Source organism: Rhipicephalus sanguineus, chromosome 8 (genome assembly GCF_013339695.2).
Source record: "Rhipicephalus sanguineus isolate Rsan-2018 chromosome 8, BIME_Rsan_1.4, whole genome shotgun sequence".
In the NCBI taxonomy this organism is placed as follows: domain Eukaryota; kingdom Metazoa; phylum Arthropoda; class Arachnida; order Ixodida; family Ixodidae; genus Rhipicephalus; species Rhipicephalus sanguineus.
The window spans coordinates 52,536,076-52,548,131 of NC_051183.1; the positions used below are offsets into that span (position 1 = coordinate 52,536,076).

Below are 12,056 nucleotides of genomic sequence, written 5' to 3' on the forward strand. Positions count from 1 at the left end.
TAGCTTAGTTTCTCGGGAAGTAGGGCACTGCTGTTGATAATATTGCCGTTTTAGACGTTGTCATACATTCAGCTTTCACTCCTACATAAATTGTTATTTGCCTTTAGCGTCCCTTTAGGTCATGATCATGGGCGTTAGTCGTCGCTACGGAGATGTGCCATTAGGCGTCGACGTGAGTGCGTCGACATCATTTTCGTTTTACCGCTGCTGTCCTGTTACAATGAACTCTACTCCAACTGTATAGTGTGTACAGGCGGTAGTATAAAAGGGGCTTCTCGTGGTTGACAGACGTCGCACGCAAATTCGAAACTCACCAAGCCACCACTTGAGACTGTCACCAGGCTTCCCGCCGGAGTGCACACGACACCACTGGAGTTATAGAGCACCTTCCAGTCGCGCTACAGTATGACTTGTGGGTGTGTTGTCAAAAAGGCTTTGATAAGGTCTACAAAGGTCGCTCGGAACCCACTGAACATGTCCCAGGCTACTGCTACAGATTGGACATCGTATGTCCACACCCTGCTATTCACTGAGTGGACGTCACTTGTCCACACGCTGATCTTCACTGCGCTGATATCAAATTTCCACGCGATGCTAATCATTGTTTGGACATCATTTTTCCACGCACTGATTTTCATTCAGTGGACATCGTATGTCCACGCAATGCTTTTCATTAGGTGTATATAATATGATCACACACGACTCTGTTAGATGGATATAATATGCCGAGATGCTGCGATATGAATGTACATAATATATGTGCAGATGTTGCTCTTCATTTTTGAGCATCAAGCGTCCACGCTCTGCTCTTTAAAGAGTGGCTATCGTATACCCGCTAAATACTCTTCGTTAAGTAGATATACGTGCACACTGCCCTCTAGATATTTCTGATCCTATCCTGGTTTCCAACTGCTCCCAGGATCGGAGGCACTGCTAGCTTTGTGCACCTCACCTGACTTTGCAGCGCAGTCGTGATCGGCCCACCTTGGACCTGGCGACGATGTTATGTGTTGGCGACACGATAATGTTATTGGAAGTCAGAATATGTGGCGATTTGTGATGTCATGGGGGCGTCATGCGGTGATGTTATCACATGATGATGCTTTTTGCATCACTTGTGTTGACACCAACGCCGCGGGACGCCGATGCCGACGGTCAAATTGCGCGTTTGTTGAACCATCTAAGACTTTGGCCTTTAACATTACTGAGCCGAAGCATCGCTCGCAGGAGCTACCACGGCCGCAGAACTCGTTTGGAATGTTGCGAGCTCTCTATGGCGCCACATGTCTACCAAAATTGCACATTCACTGCCCGAAAAGCAGGCAGGCCATTGTCTTCCTAACTACGCGCTACATTCGGAGTTCAAGCGAGCTTGCCTTAGGTGTGCTGACACCTTCGGAGATTGTGAAACAATCATTCCGAGTCGGTTATGGCCTGGTAAACAATGCACCTCCGTCTCGTTTAATCTCAAAGACCACGCTTCAGGGCTTTGGGTTGTAGGTTTGCTTTCTCTTTCACCATAGAGTGATTTTGTGGAGACTGGAAAGGGGCGTACACAGGACAGGTTTTCCCCGATATGTGAATGTCGTTATGCTCAATGGCTAAAGCGTCCCTAAGTTTCTAAACTATGAATAATTATGACTACCGGATAAAATAAAGCTGCCGCCTATGTTATGCATGTTAGAATTAGGGCGAAAGACTTAGATGCCTCTCAAAAAACGCGAAATTTGACCATTGGTGGCACTGGCGTTCTCCATCGTCGGCGTCAACACGAGTGATGCGAAAAATTGTCATCACTTGATAACGTCCGAATATGATCAGATTAAGAAACCACATGTCACCAAAATTACTGACGTCATCGCGATGTCACTACGACATAACGTGACGTCACATGATGGCGCTATAACATGATATCGTCCCTTGGTCAAAGGTGGGCCGAGCATGGAGGCGATGGCAAACCACGTTAGGTGCAGAAAGCCTACGTAGCACGCCGGGCAGAATCAATACATCGACTGAGAACAAAATGAAGAAATTCGAGCCGCATTAGGCGAATCCGTAAGGGACCTTGTGAGTTTTTATAACTACATACCACTTTTCAGGAGCCAAAATCGCAATATGATTCGCCGTACTGGAGATGTCGAAAATTTATGCCACCCAGTGATGCTTAACGTGCACTGACATCACACTGTACACAAGCATTTAGAATTTTGCCTCCATATAAGTGCGACCGCCGCGGTAGGGATCAAACGCACCACTTTCGGGAAAGCAGCCTAGTGCCGTAACCACCGTTCCACTGCAGCGGACGCACAAACGTGAAAATTTGTTCTTAGGTTCTTTACGTAAATCTAGCATTCCCTAAATCAATTTATTTTCTCTCAGAGAGGTAATGGAAGACAATACAGCGCAGCGATTTTGATAGGGATACTGCCTAATTGTACAGCACGAATATCTCTTTCGTACGCGCACTCATCGGCTGCAGCCACCGTGACATTTAAGGAAACGAATAGCAAAAAGAAGAAAAAAAGAGGTAGCGAAAGCTTCGCGGGCAGTGGCTATCGCGGCCAGACATCTCGCCCTGCATGCGCGAGTTGCATGGCGCCGCATGTCTACAAAAATTGCCGATTCATTCTCGGGTCGGCAGACAGCCTAAAGTCCCTTGATATATAGAAAGTAGCGACACTCTCCCCCATATCCTCTCCCAAGTGTCCAACCCTCCTCTCCCAAGTGTCCAAACCGTATCTATCTCCTCTCCCAAACGACCACCGTGCGGGCGCCGGCCGTATAAACCGGCTCGCGCCACTTCCTATCAAGAATGCTATGTCACGCAGATAACGCGCGCGTTTCCCAGGCGACGGCCCGTGAAGCGGGGAGGTGGAAGGCGGGAGAGGAGGGCGCTCGGCGTGGCGGCTCGGTTAAAAGAAAGACGGTACTTTCCCAAAAATATCCAGGGACATTAAGACAGCCTGGGGAGCGCTGCCATCTTATGGGATTCAAAAAGATTTGTCCTTCGTTGGTTACGGCTTTCAAGATCAATGACATGCGACTTCCCCGATCTCAAAGGCCACGCTTTATTGCCTAGCTCTTGAGCCCTTCGTTGAGATTCACTGTATACTATAAAATGTCTGACGATTAGACCATCGTTTGTAACCAATAAAATTTTTCTAACCATAAAATGCGACAGTGATCACGCTCAGCGTCTCTTTATAGATTGGTAAAATGTGCAAAGGATCGCAAGGGATATTCTTACGAAAGCAGAACGCAAAAGCGTTTCTTTTGGCTGGGTTGTTGTCCGGGGGTAGTGCTGCAAGGTTGTGTTGCCCAGTAGTGTTATAACGTATAATAATCATGAGTGCTGGGGTTGATCGTCCCCAATCCACGATTTGATTATGAGGGACGCCGTACTAGAGGGCTCCGGAAATTTCGGCCACATGGGGTTCTTTAAAGTGCACCTAAGTCTAAGTACACAGGCTACAAGCATGTTACCCTTTATTGTTATAAAGGATGAGGCAATACGAGAGGCGGAATTCTCCTATAGAATACTCGGTTCGTTGCGACTAGGTCATTTACCATGGCTGCGAGCGATGTGCCTGTCTTCTGGCAGCCACATGATCCACACTCAAATTATTTCTCCGCTAACGTCTTTATGCGCGAACGGCAGCTTTTTAACCACTCCATCGAAGAGTCCCACAAGCACGTCAATTTTTCGCACAGTCATGTACGGATTTCAATTGCGTAACATTTGCTTATCGAGCAGGTTCTCCGTGTCTACTGTCCCCAGCCCTTATAGACTTCGGTGTCTTGGGTGTAGAGCCTACACGTTTCGATACGCGCTTGTCCCCTGTTTTCCCCTCGCTAAGGAAGCGGTTCGCCGATGAATCTGCCTATGCACACATCAGAATACTGCAGCGATGCATCTGCATACTACTGCGACACTCTCTCCACAGAAGTTGAACGCCAACTGGTACAGCGGATAAAGGCGCCCTACGTGTTCGAGTCGGAACTTCACTTTCTGTGGAGATCATCCTGACCAAATGCATGTCAACAATCACAAGTTGCAGTGGGCGCCGGCGTTCCGGTGAGAGGGGTCACGTGTTTTCCGGGACGAAGTTCACCGGTGCTCGGCGCGCATGCGCCTTCGTCAGCCTAGCCAAGGAACACGTTCGCATTAATAAATGGCAAAAGGAAAGAAAAAGGCAGTTTGCCTTTTACGCACCCAGTAACCCATTACTTACAACTAATTGGTCGTTTATTTACCTTTGTGGTAAGGTAATCCAAGAAGCAATCAACCAACTGATCGTTTGGAAAGAATTGCGGAGACGTATACGACCAAGAAATCTACTTTGTGCCCGCACACAACGCATCAGTGAGGCTCTATAAGAAATTCGGACAGTAAATGATTTATTAGTGCGAAGTCCCGCAAACACAGCGACGCAGACGAGAACAACCCGCACAAATAAAGAAAATAAGATTCAGTGGAAGCACTGCGCGTAGCAGTTATCACGGCCAGATATCTCATTCGGAATGCCGCCATCGGTATGGCGTCGCATGTCGCGAAAAAGTGTCGATTCATGGCCAGTAGCGCACACAGACCGCTGTCTTCCGGATAACGCTGTCCCTTCGTTCGGAGTTGAAGCCAGCTCACCTAAGGGGTGCTGACATCTTCTGACACTGCAAAACAATTACTCCAAATTGGTTATGGCCTCCAAAACGATGCGCACACGGCTCTTTTAATCTCAGAGGCCATATTCAGCGTTTCGCGTTGTAGTGTTTCTTTGTCATTCACGAAAAATTGTTTTTTTCTCGCGAATGGAAAACAGGTTCGAGGGCGTTGGTATGCTCCATAAAATGCCGCAAGTTCAACTAGAATTACAGGCCGCACATTTAAAATGCAAAACGTATGACACGCATGCGCCATGATTTCAAGCTGGCTTACCTGAAGATGCCGTGTTTTGTCACCGTGAAACGCGTGTTCCCAATTGGGCATTGCGTTCAAGAGGAATGGGAGTGGCTTGTTTAACCTCACAGTCCACGCTTGACTGCACTGCTTTGAAGTCATGTCCTGTGACTAACTGTAGCTTTGTTTTCGCGCAGACGTGGACAGCTGTCCTATGTACGACAAAATGCCGCGCGGGTCAAGAAGGGGCGTACTTCAAAGAAAAAGTTACTTCAAAAAAAAAGTGTGTATATATATATATATATATATATATATATATATATATATTAGGCACCGCATATTCTGTTCGCAACCAAGATTCGAGCAAGATGAGTGAGGTGTGCTCCCTTCTTATGTGACATTCGATTAATCGTTCTCAATTGCTCATGGCCTCCAAGACGAATGCAGCCGGATGTGTAATCTTAAAGCCAGCGTGATATTGATTTGCCTTGTAGCGTGATTTTCTTATAGAACTATCTTAAGTCGGTTTCATATTTCTAGTTATTCAGGGAATCTGTGAGGTTTTATGAAGAAACCGAGAATAGATACATACGCAAAAGTTATAAAAGAAGAATGAACAAAGATCACTTGGCATTTCCACCAAATGACGTCAGGTAGCGGACTTCCCTATGTCGTGTTTTCCTTGTCAATTCTTTCTTTGAGACATGTACCAACTAGCCCGCCTTTCGCCACTTGTTCAGCTGAATTGTGCTATGGAATGATCGGTTCGTTAAGACAAAATTCCTTGCTCTTCCTAAGTGAAATGTTCCCGGGTCCAGGCAAGAGCACGAGCCACACTCGAATTAGTTTTCATGAACATCTTTCTGTACGCGTCGCACTTATCCGACGGCTCCATGGACCAGTTCATTAAACACGGTATCATTTCTGACAATCATATACGGATATCCAATGCATAACATTTGTTTGCCGAGCAGGTTCCCCGTGTGAACCACTCCCAGCCATTCGAGAAATTGAACGCGTTAAGTCAGCGCGCTCCGAACTCCAAAGGAAACGCTCGAATGCGCTCGAGCGCGACGTCTTCGGAGCTTACGTTAACGGCGGTTTTTTCTGACTGCAATCCGGGGCACGAAAGCGTTACATGTCAAATGTTACGATGCTTTTGTGGTAGGAACGAGTGGGGAAGGAGAAAGCACTTCATCTGAGGAGAGAGTCGGAAACACGTCATTTTTCCGGAAGCCGTAGCAGACGCGAGCTCTCGCGCACCTTCTCATGCACCGTGTCAGGCATAGGCGTGCGCACGGTAATGCAAGAAACAATCATCCGAGTGATCGTTTCCAGACAACTGCGGAAATGCATCCGGCAAAAACATGTACTTTCTGCCCGCGCTCAGCACATAAGGGAGGATCTATGAGAAATTCAGACAGCAAAAGTTGAGTCCGAAGTCCCGAAGCCACGGCGACGTAGACGGAAATAAAAAGCACAAATAAAGAAAATAAGTTTCAGCGGACTCATAGCGTGGAGCGGTTATCGCGGCGAGATATCGTGCCTCGAATGCAGGCCAGCTGCATGGCGCCGAACGTTTCGAAAAACTGGCGATTCATTGCCGCTAACGCAGGCCGCCCGCCGTCTTGCAGATAACGCTCTCCCTTAGGTTTTGAAGGAAGCTTGCCTGAGGAGTGCTGTCATCTTGTGGGACTGTGAAGGATAACGTTCCGATTAGGTTATGGCCTCCAAAACAACGCCCACCCGGGTCGTTTAATCTTTGAGGTCATACTTCAGCGGTTTGCATTGTAGGGTTTCTTTAGTAGTTTTCACGCGAATGGAAACGAGGGTAAAGAACGTTGGATATGCGTCATAAAATTCCGTAGGTTTCACGATATTTAGAGGCCGTGTATTTGAAAGCGAAACGTGTGATACGCGTGCGCCACGATTCCAGCAAGCTTGCCTGAAGAAGGCTGCCGTCTTTTGTGACTGTGGATACTTGTCGATTGTTTATTGCCTCCAGGAGGAATGCAGCCGGCTTGTTAAATCGCAAAGGCCAGGCATTAGTGTATTGCTTTGAAGCACGGTGTAAGAATGTACTCAGGTGATGACACTCTTCCCCCAATGCATGGGAAACCGCAATCCACGCGCGTCCAGATAATGTTCGGGTTCTTATCAGATGACTTGCAGAGGGCGCTACGAAAAGCGGGGCAGTCGTCTCCATAGCAACGCGCATGCTGCTGATAACGTGAATTTTTCTGTGCCATTTTGCTGGATAATGTGCATCCGCCAAGCGGCGTCGAGGGGCGAAATCGAGAGAGCAACAGGAGAGGGCACGGCGAGCACGGCGGCGATGACGTAACACCACCGTGATTCGGCTACTCGCGGGCGCTCTCCGTCTCAAGCCATTAGATGGCGCACCGCTCAACGGACCGACGACCGAACATTTTCTGGCCGCTTATACGAGCGCAGTATCAACACCTGAATATTCTTACACCGTGCTTTGAAGTCATGCTTTGAAGACTTGCTTTGTGATTTACTGTAGGTTCACTTTCTCGCATACAAAAATAACTGTCAAATCTACGCTGAATTTTTCGCATGTTCCACTCGTTTAAGAAGGTGCGGTGCATACATGAAAACAAAACATTGTAACTTTGAACAGTTGTTCTCCATTGCTCGTGGGCTCTAAAACGATGGTTGCCGGTTCTTTATTCTCGAAAGCCACGTGTTATTGCTTTGCCTTGCAGTCTTGTGTTTGCGTTTTCTTGTAGCTTGGTTTCCGAGATGTTTGCAGATTAGATTACAGAATTTTGTCTTAAGCGCTGTCTATTATTTTAAATGGCTCAGTGATTGAATAAAATGTGGCACTCCCGGTAGATGTAACCGCTCTGGAAGCATGCCTGCATACTAATATTACGAATCACGGGGAGCGGTGTTTTTGAGAAAGGGAAAAAAAAGTACTGATTGATACCATTGCACAACACGGTTCTATGGAATGGGGTGGTCAGAGTAGCTGCGAATTGGAAAGAAAGTTATCAATTGGTTGATTACTCGGAAACTATAATTCACCAACACTCATTTTAAACACTGCAAGGGTTGTGTTAGACAGAAATTGTTCTGCGTGTTTTGAAAGGAAAAAAAATTATCAGAGGTTCCCTTATGCGTTCACCTAAGACGACTCGAAGGCGAAAGCCGTCTTATTTTGCTCATCAGTCAATGTATTCATCCCGTCCCGCCACCCAATGAAAGCTTTCCACCCCTAGCGTGGTTTCACACTCTCTCCAGGATCGGAGACACCTCACCTGGTTTTGGATTGCTTCCGTGATCGGCCTACTTTTGGCCAGGCGATGGTGGCATGTAATGACGGCATCAAGTGACGTCACGCAATGTGAAGTCACAGTGACGTCACGATGACCTCACAAATTTGTTGATCTGTGAGGTCAAGATGAAGTGACATGGTGGCATCACGTGACGATGATTTATCGCATCAGTCCTGTCGAGGCCGAAGCTTGACGCCGGTCAACTTACGCGTTTGACGAGGCATCTAAGGCTTCCGCCTTAAAGATATTGAAATACATGTTCATAAGGTACCGGATGAGCGTCCATTACTAGGTGAGAGGAGAATGACGAATGATATCTATTTATTTGGGCGTCACGTGATGACCGTGAGATCGGAAGAGAGCCGAGTAAATCAGACAACAAACAAGGCTAGCTTATATCCTTGTCGCCATTAACAAGTCGATATGAGTCGGACATGTAATGCGTAGGAACAGGTAGCCGGCGCTCAGCGACTTGATATCAATGGACAGAAAACACAGACAAGAGCGCATATATTCAGGTGTGGCAAAGAAATCAAGAAATTTGCGAGAATAGGATGCTACCAGTCTTGCTTGGAACAGAGTAAATTACAGATTACCGGGGGACGCGTTCATCCTGCATTGAAAATAAAAAGGCTGTTATTGACAAATGATCTTCAATAAAAATCAGATACGAATTGGGGTTGGGACCGTTATCGAACGGAGGTATTCCGCATGACTAAAGTATTCCACCTCAGAGTCATGCCAATGCTTGAGACCGCTTCGGAAAAATGACTAGATGCATTCAACATTACGGGCAAGGTGTCACGTTGACAATGTAATATTGCAGGGTAAAATCGTTGAATCGCACCAGCCGTGACACCACGACAATTCCGTAAAATATGGGCGGTTCAATGCTGCCAACCCGCAAAAAAGGACTGAGCTATTGGTCATCATGATAGGTAACAGCCTCAATAAATTCTGGAGATACATACTCCCGTCCACTTTTTTTATAGCCATGAAATGCGCGAGACACCGCTTATAGTGGTTAGAGAGTTGCTAAACTGCCACAAAATGAATAAATAGAGCAATTAAAACAAAAAGAAGGCAGTTGAGAATGCTCTGTGCCCCATACTAACGTCACAATCAGCACTTCGGTTTTTTTACGTACATCTCTAGCATCATGTTATCTCCTTCGACAGTGAGGTAACACAGGAAGCAATCATAGGATTGATTTTACGAACAAATTCTGCCAACGTATACAAGAAAAATATGCCTTTCGTACACGCGCTCATCGCATCGCTCCGGCTACAACCAGTGCATCCGACTTTGAATGGCGAAAAAAGCACCAACAGACAAAATATCCAACCGAAGCGTGGCGTGCAAGATGTTATCGCAGCCAGACATCTCGGCCTGTATCTGCAAGCTGCATAGCGCCGCAGGTCAAGAAAAAGTGTCGACTCATCTCTATCGCAGCAGATACCTTGTGATGTGCTGCCACCTTATGTATCGTGCAAGATACGCATGCGCTGTGCGTACTAGCACCTTCTCCCACCAACTGCTGACGTCAACGCTTACACTGGCTTGCACGTGCCTGCCACTATAAAACCTAACAGCTGCTATCAATAAACGTTCTGTTCCTGCTTTAGCTGACTGATACATGGTGTCAGAAGTGGGCCGATTGTTGGCCTACCGCGAAATGGCTTGAAGAAACGAAGAGGCGTTACGCCAGTAAGCCAGAGAAATGGAAGTCCTCAAGCCACCCGATCAGCTGCTTCTGTCCGGGAACATCGCAAAGAAGTGGGCGTTGTTTAAACAGAAGTTCGAGCTCTTCCCGAAGGCAACAGCGTCAACCAAAGAACCACGGACGGAGGCTGCTAAGACGGCGCTGCTGGTCCCACTGGTTCCATCAGATTCCATTGGATCCGGCCACATCAAGCATCTGTACGTTCGCTACTCCTTTTGGGCGTTACCGTTTCTTGAGACTGCCGTTTGGCATTGCGTCAGCGCCTGAAGTGTTTCAAAAAACGCTGAGTTCAATTTTCGATCGAGCACCAGGCGTGCGCGTGTATGTCGATGATGTCCTGGTATGGGGTGCTACCCGGGCAGAACACGACGAGCGTCTTCGGGGGGGCTAGAACTAGCAAAGAATGCGGGACTGACGTTTAATCCAGCCAAATGCAAGTTTGCGTGCACAGAGGTTGAGTTCTTGGGTGACATCATCAGTCAAGACGGGATAAAGCCGAATCCCGCATTCAGTGCATCAATAGCAGAAATGCCGCGCCCGACTGATAAGCGGGCGGCTCAAAGAATGCTTGGTGTGGCAAATTACTTTGGGAAGTATATCCCGCATCTTACTGACAAGACAAAGTTGTTGCGAGATCTCATAAAAAAAGACACAATCTTCGAGTGGACAGAAAAACACACCGCCGAGTGGGCAGCTATCTGCACAGTTCTAAGCAGCACACCTGTACTCGCTATTTTCGATCCAGCTAGGGAAACCAAGATCAGCACGGACGCATCAAAGGATGGGCTAGGAGCTGCACTGTTGCAACGTCACGGAGATAGCTGGCGTCATGTGGCCTACGCGTCGCGTATCATGACTGACACGGAGCAAAGATACTCGCAAATCGAAAAAGAAGCTATGAGAATAACATTTGGATGTGAAAAATTTCACTACTTTGTCTACGGCCGAAACATTTTTGTCGAGACAGATCACCGCCCACTTTTAGCGATTGCGTCGAAAGGAATCGGCGATATGCCACCAAGGCTTCACTTCACTTTGTTCCAGGAAAAGAGTTGCTGCTGGCCGACATGTTATCAAGGGCTCCCAAAAAACCAAGGGACATCAGACCCTCCCAAGACGACGTAGAGGTTCATGCAGCGGGTGTGGTCACGGACATGGTGAGCAGCAAAACACTGAGTCGGCTTGTTGAAGCCACTGAGAAAGATCCTGATCTTCAGTCAGTCATACGATATATAAGAGAAGACTGTAGCTTGGTCAGCAGCATGAAGCCATTCGTGGCGGAATTATCAGTGGTAGAAGGCATTGTGTTAAAAGGAACTAAAGTAGTCATACCGAAATCTATGAGGGCGGAAATGCTTCAACGGATACACGAGGGCCACTTGGGTTTAAATAAGACTAAAACAAGAGCTCGTCAGCTAGTCTTCTGGCCCGGACTCAACGCCGACATCGAAAGGATGCTCAAAGGTTGTGCTGTCTGCAGGAAACATGCGTACCAACAACAACGGGAGCCATTTCTGATGCGAGAAACGCCGCATTATGCTTGGTACAGGGTCGGCGTCGATATTTGCCAGCATGCCGGGAGTTCTTACTTGTGCTGTATGACGCCTTCTCCAACTTCCCCGAAGTTGAAAAGCTAAACGACACCACATCTCGTACTGTTGTTGAGAAACTAAGTGGCATGCTCCTTGTGATCAACGTTTTTCGAATGATCAGCCAATGCCGTACTTCGTGTGCAGTCTTGCACAGAGTTTCATAACGGTAAGAATATCTAACATTTCTCCGTCCAGAAGGCCTTGTGAACAATTGGGTTTAAGCATATATTTTTGAAAGGAACGACCCATGAGTTGGTGCACTATAATTAGGGCTCCATGTTTTCGGAAATTTCTTGAAATTCGGACGGTGTTTTCTGGTGTTTATTTTTTAGAGGAAATATTTCTCGGAAATTGCCAATTCTCCGAAATTCGGAGCTTTATTTTGCATCATTCACAGTACTAAAAAATTCCAGATGAATTGATATCTGAACACGAAAACGTCTGTACATACAAAGTGCATTTTAGTGGTCTGGGAGGTTTGAACGCACAAATACATGAAGACAAAACACTTACGCTTGTGCGTATTACTAGCTTAAAGTATGTCG

General features: G+C 47.0%; 1 protein-coding gene across 1 annotated transcript in view; it reads right to left on the reverse strand.

The window, feature by feature from the left end:
* Window positions 1-12,056, reverse strand: part of LOC119402735 (female-specific histamine-binding protein 2-like) — a 571,419-nt gene that overhangs the window by 280,044 nt on the left and 279,319 nt on the right. The gene's annotated exons all lie outside the window — the stretch shown is intronic.